The sequence below is a fragment of the Geotrypetes seraphini genome, chromosome 11, assembly GCF_902459505.1.
Source record: "Geotrypetes seraphini chromosome 11, aGeoSer1.1, whole genome shotgun sequence".
NCBI lineage: Eukaryota > Metazoa > Chordata > Amphibia > Gymnophiona > Dermophiidae > Geotrypetes > Geotrypetes seraphini.
The window spans coordinates 72158954-72174637 of NC_047094.1; positions in this window are offsets into that span (position 1 = coordinate 72158954).

Below are 15684 nucleotides of genomic sequence, written 5' to 3' on the forward strand. Positions count from 1 at the left end.
GTGTGCAATTTTGGAAGCCACATTACCGCAAGGATGTACTGAGACTGGAATCGGTCCAGAGAATGGCCACCAGGATGGTCTCGGGACTCAAGGAGCTCCCATACGAGGAGCGGTTAGAGAAGTTGCAGTTCTACTCACTCGAGGAACGTAGAGAGAGGGGAGATATGATCGAGACATTCAAGTACCTCACGGGTCGCATCGAAGTGGAAGAGGATATCTTCTTTTTCAAGGGTCCCGCGGCAACAAGGGGACATCAGTGGAAAATTAGGGGCGGGAAACTGCACGGTGACACTAGGAAGTTCTTCTTCACCGAAAGGGTGGTTGATCGCTGGAATAGTCTTCCACTTCAGGTTATTGAGGCCAGAAGCGTGCCAGATTTTAAGGCCAAATGGGACAAACATGTGGGATCTATCCGCAAAGATAGATAGGGAGGGTCAATGGAGTGGGCAGACTTGATGGGCCGTGGCCCTTATCTGCCGTCTATTTCTATGTTTCTATGATTCCACAAGGAGGCTAAAGCCAACCTAGCAGCAGTGAATGCTAGCTTACAAAACATAGAATCTCCCCAGGCAAGGTCTAATTGATGCCAATACAATAGGGCATGTCGCCAATCCTCTGGGATCTGGATATCAAGAATCTGGGACACTCTAGAAAAAACCTCCTTCCAGAACCAACGCATCCGCCCACACTGCCACCACATATGAAGGTAGGTACCCACCTCCCCACAGCCCCGCCAATATAGTACACTCGCACCCCCCTGCCAACGTGCCACAGCCTGAGGAGTATAGTACCAACGAATGAGGACCTTATAACCATTCTCAATCAGCAGAGCAGATATACCCGCCGAGGAAACTTCTGTCCAGATATCCCCCCAAGTGTCCCAAGAAATAGTAGCTCCCCAATCACCTTCCCAAGCCCTCATATAGGGATGTGGGGCCTCCCTGCGATTAAGACACCTATATATAACAGCTAGAACTCCCTTCCGGAGCACTGGACCCAACAACAACTCAAAGGGAGTCTTGCCCCCCCTCAAATCCCCCAGGAGACCCGAAGTCCGAATATAGTGAATAACTTGGAGGTAAGGAAACAGATCCCGGACCCCCCAGCCAAACCTACCCCGGAGCTCTGCAAAGGGTCGAATACGGCCCAAAATCGGATCCCACAGTTGTCCCACACATACCAAGCCGCTAGCCTCCCAAGCAGCAAACACTCCCCCATCCATGCCCGGCAAAAAATCTGGATTATGTCTCAACGGGGTATACCAGGAATGGCACCTGCCCTGCAATAAGCCCCCTCTGGTCTGATTCCAAACCCTCAGAGAAGTTCCAACCGAAGTCACCCCACCCACTAGTCGCACCCTGCCCGTCAGCCATGGCCGATGCATCTAGGGCACTCCATCATTTAAACTTTGCTCTATCTCCACCCACGGTTTCGGTACTTGCGTCTGCCACTCTTAAAGGGAACGTAACTGAGCAGCCTGGTAGTATTTCACCACGTTGGGTACCCCCAGTCCCCCATCACTCCGCCCCAAATATAAGACCTTCCTGCTTACTCTGGGTCTCCTGCCCGCCCATATAAAATCAAAAAGGTGCCTTTGAACCCCCTCCAACGCACTCCTGCTCACCCATAGCGGCAACACCTGAAATAAAAACAAGAGACGGGGTAAGATCATCATCTTCACAACAGCCACCCTGCCCAACCAAGAAAAATACTGATCTTTCCAGCCAAACAAATCCTGGCGAATGTGCCGAAAGAGCGGAGGGAAATTAAGATCATAAAGTGCCACTCCCGGCGGTCAAAAATACACCCCAAGGTAGCGTAGAGAATGCTGAACCCACCGAAACGGAAAACGGTCCCTGAGAGAAGTCACTCGCTCTCCAGTCAAGTTAATATTAAGAAGCTCTGATTTACCAACGTTAACGCGAAACCCCGACACCTGACCAAAATCTTCCAACTCCCGCAATATAGCAGGCAAAGAACTCTCAGGCTCCTCTACCGTAAACAAAAGGTCATCCGTGAACAGGGTCAACTTATAATCCCCTCCCGGCACCGTAACCCCCTTGATATCCCGGTTCATCCGCACCCACTGTGCCAAGGGTTCTACCGTCAAGGCAAAAAGAAGCGGGGAGAGAGGACATCCCTGCCGCGTTCCCCGGGCTAATGAAAAAGTCTCCGAATAACCCCCATTAACCTTAACACAACTAAGAGGGCAAGTATAAAGGACCCAAATCCAATCTTGCATGCGCGGACCCAAACCCACAGAATCTAAGACCCGAAACAAAAAAGGCCAGGAGACCCTATCGAAAGCCTTCTCAGCGTCGATAGATAAAAACACCGTGTCCCGTACACCCCTCCTGGCCCAATCAAACAAGTTATAGACCCGACAAGTGTTATCGCCCACCTGTCTGCCCACTACAAACCCCGACTGATCAGGGTGGATCAACCGGGGAATCCAACTCATCAATCTATCCGCCAAAATTCGCGTGAAGATCTTAGTGTCAACCCCCAACAGCGAAATCGGCCTATAGGAAGCACATTGAAGGGGGTCCTTCCCCTCCTTAGCCAGCACCGTAACCCCCGCCAAGCGCATGAAGTAGGGGAGAACACTATTCTCTTGCAGAGAATTAAGAAAGCGCAACAAAGGAGGCAGCAAAAGATCCTGAAAACGTTTATAGTACCAAACAGTGAATCCATCCATCCCAGGCGATTTACCAAGTTTCATCAAGCACAGCGCTCCACGAGCCTCAATCAGCGTGAGAGGACGGTCCAACCACACCACATCATCACCTGTAATCTTGGGCAGTGCCGCCGAAGTTAGATAGGCGTCCAGATCCTGCAAGGACCCGGGGGCCTCAGGAGTATAGAGATGGGAGTAAAACTCCACGAAACGAGCCCAAATAGCATCCTCTTTCTGCAACAGCTCCCCAGAGGCCGTCCGAATCGAGAGAATCTGATTACCGCACCTTCAGATGATGGGCAACCAGTCGACTAGCTTTATTAGAAAACTCAAAATATCTCTGTTGGAGAAGCTGCAAATTATGATGCAGGCGCTCCAAGTCTAAAGCCTGGAGATCACGGCGCGCCTGAAACAACCTCCCACGTAACTCAGTATCCCAAGGGTTGCGCTTGTGTAAATGCTCTAACCGACCAATCAGAATCAACAATTCCGCCACGTCTTCCCACCGTTTGCGCTGCCTGGCAGAAGCCAGAGCAATCAATCTGCCCCGAAGGGTAGCCTTTAATCCCTCCCAAACCGCTTCCAACAAGTTTCAAGTTTATTCAATCTTTTGATGGATCGCCTATAACAGTTTCTAAGCGATGTACATAATGATGCTCCACACTCCTCATTCACATCCAAATATTCCTGCAGCCACCCCTCTATTTGCGCTCCCACCTCCGGGTCATCAAGAAGGCTATCATTGAAACGCCAAAATTTCTGTCCCGAACCACCCCCCTCCCCCAAGAACCTCACCCAAACAGGTGCATGATCCGACCACGTGAGTGATTCCATCCCCGCGGACTCCACCCGACGGAGCAATCCCCGCTCTACGAATACATAATCGATTCTAGAATAAGAGGAATGTATCCCTGAAAAGTAAGTATAGTCCCTAACCACGGGATGTAACCACCGCCAACTATCCACCAAATTAAGGGTAGTCAAAGCCTTACGCAACAGTTTACGATCCTTTCTCCCATAGCGATCCGCCCGTCCAGAATTATCCAGATGAGGGGTCACGGTAAGATTGAAATCCCCACCCAAAACCAGGGCGCCCCCCTTGACCCGGAGGATTCGAGGCACCAACTCTCGGAAATAGGCCCCCTGACCCTCGTTAGGGGCATAGATATTAACCAGGGAGTACAAGACCCCCTCAATCAGAGCCTCCAGCATTATATATCTACCCTGGGGATCCCGCACCACCCTATGTACTTCACAGCGAACCCCCTTACGAATGAGAATGCCCACCCCTCCCCTCTTGGAAGTACCTACCCGGGAAGCCCAAAAGGCCAGAGGAAACCTAGTGTCCTTGACCAGGGACTCATGGGACTGAAGTAGATGAGTCTCCTGGACAAAACAAACATCTGCCTTCAGATGAAGCAGCTCTCTATAGAAAGCCCGTCTCTTATTGGGGGAATTAAGACCCCTAATATTATAAGAAACCAACCTAAACCCCTCCATAGTCTAAATGAAGCAAAGGACAATGCAGACCCAACCCCTCCATACTCGTCCCCATACCCCCCTCTCCCCCCCACCCTCCCACCCCTCCCCCTCCCTCTCCCAAAGTGAGAGTCCACAGATCTCCCACCAACGTGCAAGGAAGTGAACCATCCCCTCGGCCCATTGCTCAATCCCCACAACCAAATACTAACTATCAAAACATCCCCCACAACAATCCCCATAAGCAAACTCTTCCAACCAACAGCCCTCCACACAATAATACTCAATCCCCCCTCCCCCACCCAGCACTATACCCCCACCCATCACAGAAACAATTCCCCCACTTCCCCCTCCCACCACACCCCAAGAACAGTCCATGGTCTTCCCCCACTCAACCCTCACCCAAAACCCAGAAATACATCCTCAAGGAGAGTGTCCAAAAACATCCCTCCCATTCTGAAGGGAAGAAGGAAAATAGTAATGAAACAAACACAGTCAGTCAATTCTCAGGGGGGGCCACTCGAGGAAGAAGCGGTAGCTCGAAGAGAGGGTCCTCCCCCCCCCGGCCTCCCCTCCCGCTCCTGGATCCACTCTCCACACGCTGCCATCGGGAGGAGGCGGGATTCCCCACTCGGTTGGACGCCGCTCCCCCCGGAGGAACAGCCTCCTCCGGGACTTCAATACCCGCTTGTTGCAGCAAACCACGGGCCTCCCTCACGGTGGTAACTTTAGTGTGTATTCCATTGATAGAAATAACCACCCCAAAGGGGTAAGTCCAGCGGTAGCGCAAATTGCTGCGCTGCAGAGCTTTAGTCACTTCCCTGAATGCCCGACGTTTCTGAAGCGTGCCCGCAGCCAAGTCCTGATAGAACTCCAATCGATGCCCCTCCCAGGTGACCATGCCCAGCTCCCGGGCTCTGCGGAAGATCTGTTCCTTAAGCACAAAGCTCTGAAGGCAAAGCACAATATCTTTAGGTAGATCTGAGGTCCGGGGTCCCAGAGCTCGATGCGCCCGCTCCAGACCCGGCTCCAGAGAGTCATCCTGTAGAAGCCAACGGAGTAGCTTAATAGTAGTGGCACGAACATCTTTATACTCCGGTAGATCCAGTAGGCCCCGCACCCTCAAGTTATTACGCCGGATGCGGTTCTCCAGGTCCTCGACCTTATCCAGGAGGAGTTGGTAATCAGCAGATGCAGTTTCCAGGGATCGTTGCACACCAGTCACATTTTCCTCGCAGCTATCCAGCCGCATCTCCACCACTTCCACCCTCGTGCCCACCTCCACCAGGTCAGTGCGCAGCTCTTGCACCGCTTCCCGGACTTGCACAGCCACAGCCGAGATTTCAGATTTTACTTCCATAATCCAGCGTTGCATATCCGCTTTCGTAAGCGGTTCCGGCGAGGCATCCTCCTGCATGGGTTCTGCCACCTTGTCGGCCACCGCCACGATGGCGCCACTCAATCTCGCCGCCTCCCCACTGCTGGTCTCCGGGCCTGCCCCACCACGTGCAGCCCGGCCCAGCGCCTGCTCCATCGTGTGCTGGCCGGGTTTATCGCCGAGCAATTTTTTGCGCGTTGCCATGGGGTTCTCCAACCCTTCACACACCTCGCCAGCACTCGGGGACAGAAAAATCGCGCTTTTTACACAGCTTTAGATAGTTAGAACGCCGGGCCCGAACGGAGCTCTCAGATCAAGCTCCCATCCGCGGCGATGATGTCACTTCCTCCCGCAGACTGGATTCTTAACGTACTAAGAAATGGGTAACTACTAGTGGTACAGGTTCAGGTACAAGAGTTGTGATGAGAGGTCTTCAGAAAGCTGAAAAATGTTCTACCAATGTGTGAGCCCCTGTTAGGTTCTGTAGTACAGTGACGATCCCTCTCTTTTTTTTCCCAGGAACTCTGGAAATGCCTTATCTCCCAGATTGCTATACATAGAACACTTTGGTCCGCCCATCTTCCAATCCAATCCTTAGTCTTATATACCAGGTCATTCCCCAAAAGGTCTTGAACCGATTAACAAAAGTTAACTCAAAGAAACATAAGAGAACAATAATTGGACAGGAAATTCATCTATTGCCATCCCTTATTTGTCAGCTAAAAATTTCTTAAACAGATACGTCTTCAGGGTTTTTCTAAAACATGTCAAAGAGGAAAGAAGTCTAATTTCTGAAGGGAGATCATTCCAGATTTTCACCATGATAAATGTCATAGAATGTGAAAGCCTACCATATTGTCTCTGGAAGAAAAGCACTAGGGATAGAGGGCAGGAGTCTTTATCATAAAATTTAATTTTAATTTTTTGGCCAGGTAGTTTTCTTTTCCTTTTGGGTCTTCAGATCAGTTAGAACCAATCTCTGTTAGGCTTTGGTGCTAGCATCTTCATGTGCAATTGACCAGAGGATTTATCCCTATTTAGTAATCCTTTACCTCAGTCTAGCCATTGAACTGTAGTCCTTAAGCGGAGCCATAGTTGATGGGTCCCTTTCAAACCTATTATGTGTGCTCCTTTAGCCTAGCCATTAAGATGTCATTATTCAGTGATATCTAAGACTCCCTCTCTGCAGGGGCTGTGAATGCTATCTCTGCAGCATCTTCAGCCAGTCTGCCTCAGGTATCCACAGATGGGAGCAGAAGCTGGACCTTTCTTATGTAATGCATAGCACTAGCCTAGGTAAATTTACAGTTTTATTTATTTATTTTTTTGCCTTTGGAAATTTGGTGACCAGCTTAAATTGTAGGGTGAAGATCCTGTCACTGACCAGTAGAAGGAAATCGTGGCATGAGAAGAAGGAGCTTATTTGCATACAGATTGTACAAAAGCATCTGGGAGCTGTCCACTCACCCAGAGTGGACAAAGGTGCTGAAAAGAACAGTTCAGAACAGAGAGCAGGGGAAAACAAGAGCTCCTTCGGGAACCAGGCAACTTTCAAGGGGAGGAATGCTGGCTTGGCCTAACCCTCAGTAAGTCTGACTTACACCGGCTTGTCTGGTAGCACTTAGGGGTGGCCAGAGAAAGTCAAGCTTGACAACTAGCAGAGGGCCTGGTGGAGAGAGACTGAGTGACTGGGAGAGTCTTCAGGAAGGGTGTCCAGAAGAAGAGTGACCGTTGACCAGAGGGACCTACGTACCGGTGGAGTCCTGACTGACAGTGGCTGAAGGACCAGAGATGCCAGCAACTAGAGGGACCAGTGGTGTTCAGGACCAGTGTGGACCCAGGAGCCCGACAACCAGAGTGATCAGTAGTGACCCCAGAGTGAGTGACCGGTGGTGACCAGAAGGGACGGGCTACCTGAATATCCAGGGATGACTGAGACTGACCAGAGGGACCAGCAGAGGCTGAAACAATCTTTGGCTGCCAGAGAAACCAGGGGAGTGTTTGGATGAATTTGGTTGTGTTTTTAACAATATGTCAGTGAAGTGTGGGGAAGAACCTGGTACAAAAAAACAAAAGGAAGACCAGAAGTGCCTGGGAGTGATCAAGTGATGGGTGGTGACCACTCGGCCCGTTCACAATACCAAATCAGGTAAAAGAGTTAATTTAACAGCAGAGTTCCTTTGAGTATGTGCAGGAATGGAAAAGAGAGTTTGGGGAGGGGGGAGTTCTTGAGTGGTTGCCCAAAGAGTGTAAGGTAATTCTCATTGAAAGGGGGTTAGGGATATTATGGTAGAAGTACTTAAGGTTTGAGCAGCTGGGGGCTTTTTTTTTCTTTTCAATTTCTTTCTTTCCTTGTCCTTGATATCCGACACATGCATTTATTAATGAATCTCTGTATGGGAGAAATGTTGAATAACCCAGGAACCAGCTATGGGTCAAAAGCCACATAAGCATTCCAAAGCTAACTGTTCATCATCAGAAAGAAGAATGCTAGGGCTGGGGGAAATCTTCCTAATACCATAACATCTGTGGTATGTGCTACCAACTGCCCACCCTCCCTGCAGATCCACCAGCTGTTACCAGTGAGTTGAGCAGCCACATAAGCGTTCATAATGTAGCAAGGATTTTATCAAGGTTATGCTGGTAAGGAAGCACAAGAAATACCACTCAGCCCCAAATGGCTGCAGCTTATGTCCTGGACCACTGTCAGCTGTACCTAGGATATTCCTGTTTATCCAGAGTACAAGAAGGGCATCACCAGTGGAAGTGTCAGCATTAAGCAGCTATTCTGTACCATGTATAGAGAAACCAGCCTCTATTACCAAGAAAATGTGGCAGAAGAGGTACAGAAATGATCCTAATTGTATTGGGTGCCACTGGCCTGAATGGAAAGAATTTCCAAGCACATCATATGTTGTCTGTATATATTCTATCTCATGAACTCCAGAAGGAGCGTTTCTAACAAGCATTAGCAGCAAATCTCGGATTATCTCCCACTTCACCTAACCTGGCTTAGACGTGAGATTCATCCCTGTCATATGCACATGAACCTACATCTGCTCAGAGAGTAGATAGGGCTCCTCTATCAAGTAAACTGAGAAAACACCTTTCTGAGCAAATGGAAGGGAGGCATGTTGATGAAAGTGAGTGTGGGAGAGCTTTCCTATCCACAGAGGAACTGGAAAACTACTGATGCCTTTCGCGCCATTGTCTATGAACCACTGATGCCTGCACCAGTGGAAGTACTACCACTGCCCCAAATGTGATAATAACATCCATACCAGGCCAGACAGTGGTTCATCTAGCCCAGAATCCTGTTTCCACAGTGGCCAATCCAGGTCACAACTAGAGATTTGCATGGGGACAGAAATCCCGCCAGTCCCCACCAGTATCCTGGCTGTCCCTGCCAGAATCCCCTCCATCCCCATGAGGAATCCCCTCCGTCCCCACTCGTTCCCCCATAAAAGTTACTTGTCCCCATAAAAAGCAGCAATTACTTCTGACCGTTTTGAGTTTAGTTTAATTGAGTTTTACAGAAAACTCAAAACAAAGTCAGACATCTGCCAGAACACACAGCAGACCTTTACCAAATACAGAACAATGGATCACAAAATAGAAATATGAATATCACAACTGAACTGGAAACTCCAAAACATCAAGCTCCAGCTTTGTCTCCCCAACTGGTGAGTGCATGGTAATCAGCAAGTGGATCGATGGAACATTAGGTAGGCCTTAGGAACCCCAGTTTCATCCCCATGGGAGTCCCGTAGACCTGGGGGAGTATTGTAGACCTGGGGGAGGGGATCCCTGTGGGGGACCCATGGGATTCCCGCAATCCAGTTTCCCGTGCAGACCTCTAGTCGCAACTACCTAGGAGAAACCCAAAGAGTAGCAACCATTCCATGATGCTACCAATCCTGACTGCCACTGGCGTAACCAGAGTGCAGAGAAGTTTTCTTTTTTTCTCCACCTGATATAGAAAGTATTTTAGCAAGCTGGAAAGTGAAAGAAGGATTCAACTGAAAATAATAGGAAACAACATAAGGAATGGTAAGTCAAATGCAATTTGCTGATGAGGAAGGCAAAGAAACTATGAAAAGATGATTGCATTGCAGGCAAAAACACAGTAAATACTGTTTTTAGGTATATTAAAAGCAAAAAGTCGGAAAAAGAATCGGTTGGACCGCTAGATGACCGAGGTGTAAAAGGGGCACCCAGGGAAGATAAGACCTTAGTGGAGAGATTAAATGAATTCTTTGCTTCGGTCTTCACTGAGGAAGATGTGGGGGAGATACCAGTGCCAGAGATGGTATTCAGTGCTGATGAGTCAGAAAAACTGAAACAAATCTCTGTAACACTGGAAGATGTAATTGGGCAATTCGACAAGTTAAAGCAGCAAATCATTTGGACCTCCCATAGTACTGATAGAATTTAAAAATTATCTTGCAGAGCTATTGTTAGTAATTAGTAATTTCTTTAAAATCCAGCATGGTACTAGAAGACTGGAGGGTGGCTAACACAATGCTAATTTTTTTAAAGGGTTGCATAGGTAATCTGAGAAATTATAGATTGGTGAGTCTGACGTGGGTGTTGGGTTAAATGGAAGATACTGTTATAATGAACAAAATTACAGATCATATACATATGCATGGATTAATGAAACAAAGCCAACATGGGTTTAGTCAAGGGAAATCTTACCTCACTAATCTACTACATTTCTTCAAAGGAGTTAATAAACATATGAATAAAGGTGAGTTGATTGATATTGTATATCTGGATTTTCAGAAGGCATTTGACAAAAAATACCTCATGAAAGACTTCTGAGGAAATTGGAAAGTCATGAGATAGGAGGTAATGTCCTATCATGGATTAAGAACTGATTAAAAGATAGAAAACAGAGTAGGTTTAAATGGTTAATATTCTTAATGGAATGTACAGTGGTACCTTGGATTACGAGCATAATCCGTTCCAGGAGCATGCTCGTAATCCAAAATGCTTGTTTATCAAAGCGAGTTTCCACATGGAAAATAATGGAAACTCACTTTGATACGTTCCCCCCCCCCCCCCCCCCCGATAACCGGCATCGCTCTCCACCGCTCACAAAGGCCCCCCTCGCTCGTGAATCGGCCCCCCCCCGCCCGAACAACTTAAACTTCCCCCCCCCATCTGGCACCGGCACGCAGGCACAGATTGTGCCGGTGCCTAGAAGATCTTCCGCCTTCTGCCTGCCTTGAGCATGCATCTGCTCATGCTCAAGGACTTCTAATTCTCCCTCTCGCTGAGATTCCTTGAGCATGCGCAGATGCATGCTCAAGGCAGGCAGAAGGCGAAAGATCTTCTAGGCACCGGCACGATCTGTGCCTGCGTGCCGGTGCCAGACCAGGGGGGGGGGGCCGGTTGGAGCGAGGGGGCCTTTGCGAGCGGGGGGGAGTGATGCCGATTATCGGGAGGGTGTGCTCACAAATTGAGTCAACACTCTGTTTGTGAGTCAAAAGTTTGCTGAGTGTTTTGCTCGTCTTGCAAAACACTTGCAAACCGGGTTACTCGCAAACTGAGGTTTGACTGTACTTTGAGAAAGGAGCTTACTCCTTTAGCCAAGCGACTCTGCGACTATTGCCATCAGCTCTGTAATTCTCTTACTAAAAAAAAAAATGTTTAAAAAGCCAAACGTGAATACTTTAGTAAATGCATTTCTAAATCACTCAATCCCACAAGAGAACTCTACTCAATCTATCGATCCCTTTGTAACCACTCTTCACCTTTTACAGAGGTGCTAGCAAATCTCTTCACTTCAAAGACAGATTTGCTATTATCTGCTATTAATAACCCTAATCAAATTAATCAGCTCAGCCACAATGTCCAACAACTTCCAATAATAAATGTTTATTTGTCCTATTTTCTGTAATATTTCACCCTACAAAACATCATCCATTACTGTGCATTCCAAATGGTTTACTTTTCAGACACAGACTACCGTCTCTATTTTTAAGGTTCTCTCTTCTATGAGACTGACAACCTGCTATTTAGATCCCTTTCCCTCCTCCTGGATTAAAAACCCAGACTATGGTGTGATCCCATTTGTTCTGTCTGATAAATCACAGTCTTACTACTTCTTCCTCAGTGGAAAAAGTCTTTCTTGCTGCCTAGATTGCACCATATCCAATAACTATAGGCCAATTTCAAACCTCTGTTGTCTTTCTAAGATTGCTGAAAAAAACTGTCTTTTTGCAACTTATTGACCAAACGATGGCCCTACATCCTCGGCAACTGGGATTTTGACCTCACCACAGTACAGAAAGAGTAATCACATTTTTTTATCAGCAAAATATACTATCATCTAGAGATAATATATTGTGCTAACAATCTCACTTGACCTTTCTGCTGCTTTCAATTTGGTTAATCACATCTTTTTACTGTCACAACTTTCCAGAACAGTTATCATGGTTTTCATCATTTCTTCAAAATCACTTTTAGAGTTCAGACAACCTCATTTCCTAATCTTTCATCCACTCAGAAACTTATATGTGGGGGTACCTCAAGGCTCAATTCTTTCACCACTGTATCCCACTATTTTCACCAAACTTGATCTTCAACCCCTACAGGATTGTCTTAATAAAATAGCTGGCTTGCTTTCTGATAATCACCTAGTTCTTAACCCTGAATAAACAGTGGCATGTTGGCGCTCTGGTCACCTACCATACTCTACAGATCAACTCTCCTTTCTAGGTACTAAAACTACCCCAACTAATACCTTCTGCTATCTTGGCATACATTTTGACTCTCAGTTATCTTTTGTCCCTCAAATCTCAGCACTTAGGGCTCCTTTTACAAAGGTGCGCTAGCGGCTTTAGCCTGCGCAAAAATGCCACGCGCGCTAGCCGCTACCGCATCCTTTTAAGCAGGCGGTAGTTTTTCAGCTTGCGCGCACTATAGCGCGTACTAATCTTGTGCGTGCGCTAAAAACGCTAGCGCACCTTAGTAAATCAGCTTGGAAAAGAGACAGCTGAGGGGAGGTATGATTAAAATCTGTAAAGTCCTGAGTGGCATAGAACGGGTACAAGTGGATCAATTTTTTTTTTTTACTCCATCAAAAATTAGAAACTAGGGGACACTCAATGAAGTTACAGTGAGATACATTTAAAACTAATAGGAAGAAAAAAAATATATATTATTTTCCAATTCTTTATTAATTTCAATACTTACAATAAGTGTAGCAATAAATACATTTTACACTCAAATATCATACTTAATATTCTTGTAATAACCATTTAAGAATTGAATACCCCTCAACCCCTTATCAAATACCATGTCTATATATAAAATATATATTATCATCCCATATCAATTATTCAAAATTCATTAACCTATCATCCCCCCCACCTCCCCCCTCCCAAATGTGCATATTTAAAGGTGAAAACGCTATTTAAACGTCACAATATTTTGCTAATGGCTCCCAAATCTCCTGCAACCTCTTAAAATTTCCTTTCTGAATAGCCAATGTCCTTTTCATTTTATACATATGACACAATGAATTCCACCAAAAACTATAATTAAGCCTTTTCCAATTCTTCCAATTGCTTGTAATTTGTTGTATGGCGACTCCTGTCATTATTAACAAAAGCCTATTGTTTTTAGGTGATATTTTCATTCAGAGAACATTGTTAAGCTCTGGAATGCATTGCCAGAGGATGTGGTAAAAGCGGTTAATGTAGCCGGTTTTAAAAATGATTTGGGTAAGTTCCTGGAGCAAAGGTCCATAGTCTGCTATTGAGACAGACAACGGGGGAAGCCACTGCTTGCCCTGGATTGGTAGCATGGAATGTTGCTTCTGTCTGATTTTTGCCAGGTACTTGTGACCTAGATTGTCCACCATGAAGACAGAATACTGGGCTAGTTGGACCATTGGTCTGACCCAGTAAGGCTATTATATTTTTTCACCCTCAGACAATTACATATAGGGCTAGATTCACTAAGGGCATGGATCGGATCTGATCCGTGTCCGGGAGCTGATTCACGAATTGCCCTCATGCAAATGAGGGCAATTAGAATCATGCCCCCAACCGACTGCCAGGATTGCTCTCTAGCAATCCCGATGCATGCGCTGGCCCTACGTGCCCAGCAGAGCAGCACAAAATTTTTGTTAAACTTTTTTGCAAGCCTGTGGTTTTAACCCACTTTAAACCCGTGGGTTAAAACCGTGGGCTCGCAGTGTGGGGAAGGGCAGGAGAGATTCGGGGCGAGAGCAGGGTTTTTACACAAGTGACTGGTCCTGAGCTTGTTTTGAATCGACCAGCCCAGTCGGTGTGCCTGCTTTTTGTTAGTGAATCGCAGCCCTTCCTACTTTGCATGGCATTTCCCCTCATTTGCATGCACAGATCGGAGGTGATTGGCCACGAGGTTAGTGAATCGGGTCGAAGGGAAATCGGGTCACAAAGGGGTCACAAACCGATCGGTTTGCTTAGTGAATCTAGCCCCAAGTTAGAAGTCTCTTTGATACTGCTACATTTTCAATACTAATTCTCATTTTCTTCATGATAAAACTGGATTACTGTAATATCGTTTACTCAGGAATCACCCAAGACTTTTTACGCAAACTTCAGACTCTTCAATTTGTCTTCTATGCTGAGTGAACAGATATACCCATGTCTCACCACTACTTCAGAAACACCATTGGCTTCCAGTTCATTCTAGAATTAAATTTAAAATTATCTTTTTGACTTTTAAAGCTCTACATTATGGATTTCTTGATTATTCCACATACACCCACTCATATTCTACATTCACTAAGGCCTGGATTCTCTATAGAGCGCCGATATCGACGGCTGCCTAAAAAGCGGCTGTCGATCGCATGTCATGATATGATGGTGCTCTATACAGAATTGCGCTTCTGCATAAGGGGCCAGAAATGTAGGCTAAGGTTTTCTGGGCCTACAGCGCCTATCTGTGTTGTGAATCATGCCTACTTAGGCACTTTTGGCTGCCTAACACCACTTCTGGCATTAGCCATACTCATAGTGGCATTCGGCAGCCTAAAGTGCCTATTTAGGTGCAACTCTGGCAAATAGGAGAAACCAAACATTAAACCACCTTCCATTCAAAGGCACACAGTGCAAGAAAATGTACAATGGTCTACTAGCGACTCAGGCAGCAAAACTAGACCACCAAATCTCCAACCTACTGATCTCAAATCCAGACTACCAAACCCTCTGAATAGAAATAAAAACCTTGCTTTTCAGGAAATTCATCAAGACAAACTAATGCTATATCTTAATAATCCCTGACCCTGCGAGCTTCAGAACAACTCTAAGACCTGCAATTAATTCTCGTAATTTACTCTTGATCATGTAATTCACCTGGAAAGGTCCAGATTACCCCTGTTGTAATCCGCCTAGAACTGCAAGGTTAAGGTGGACTGAAAGTTGCTAATGTAATATAATATTATTTAGGCACCAGTAGACATTTTAATGATGCTGTTTTTTTGCCATTTTAAATGGCGTTTGTTACTTAGGTGCCGTTTTTAGAATTTCCCCCTAAATGACCATTGATTAGTTCTCCTTTCAACTCGGCAAGCTCACCTGGAAACCACAAGACAGTCTGCATTTTTTCACTGCCCCAACTCTTTGGAACTCTCTGCCTTTAAATATTCATAAGGAATCCAATCTCAACAAATTCAAAACAGCAGTTAAAACTTACCTTTTTGAACAAGCCTTCTCTGAATAAGCAGATAGTAATTATTTATACTCCCTTCCCTCCGCCTCCCAACTGTTTCTTTTTCCTCTTACCCTTTCTGTCTCTTTGTTAAGATTGAATGAAAACTTTATGGTGAATGATCCTTTCCATTGGCTTGTAGTTCCTCTCTATTTTTCCAAATTTTTTAGATTATACACTACCTTGCTCTGCTTACTTCAGTTAAAGGTGGTGTAGCAAATCTTAAATAAATAGTGGGGTTCCCCAATGGTCTGTGCTGGGACTGCTGCTTTTTATATTCAATCATTTTTATCTATTTTCAGCCAATAGGAGAACAATAAGCAATACAAACATGGCAACATAAGAACATAAGATTTGCCGTTGCTAGGTCAGACCAGTGGTCCATCGTGCCTAGCAGTCCGCTCACGCGGCAGGTCTTAGGTCCTATATGAGCCTAACCTTA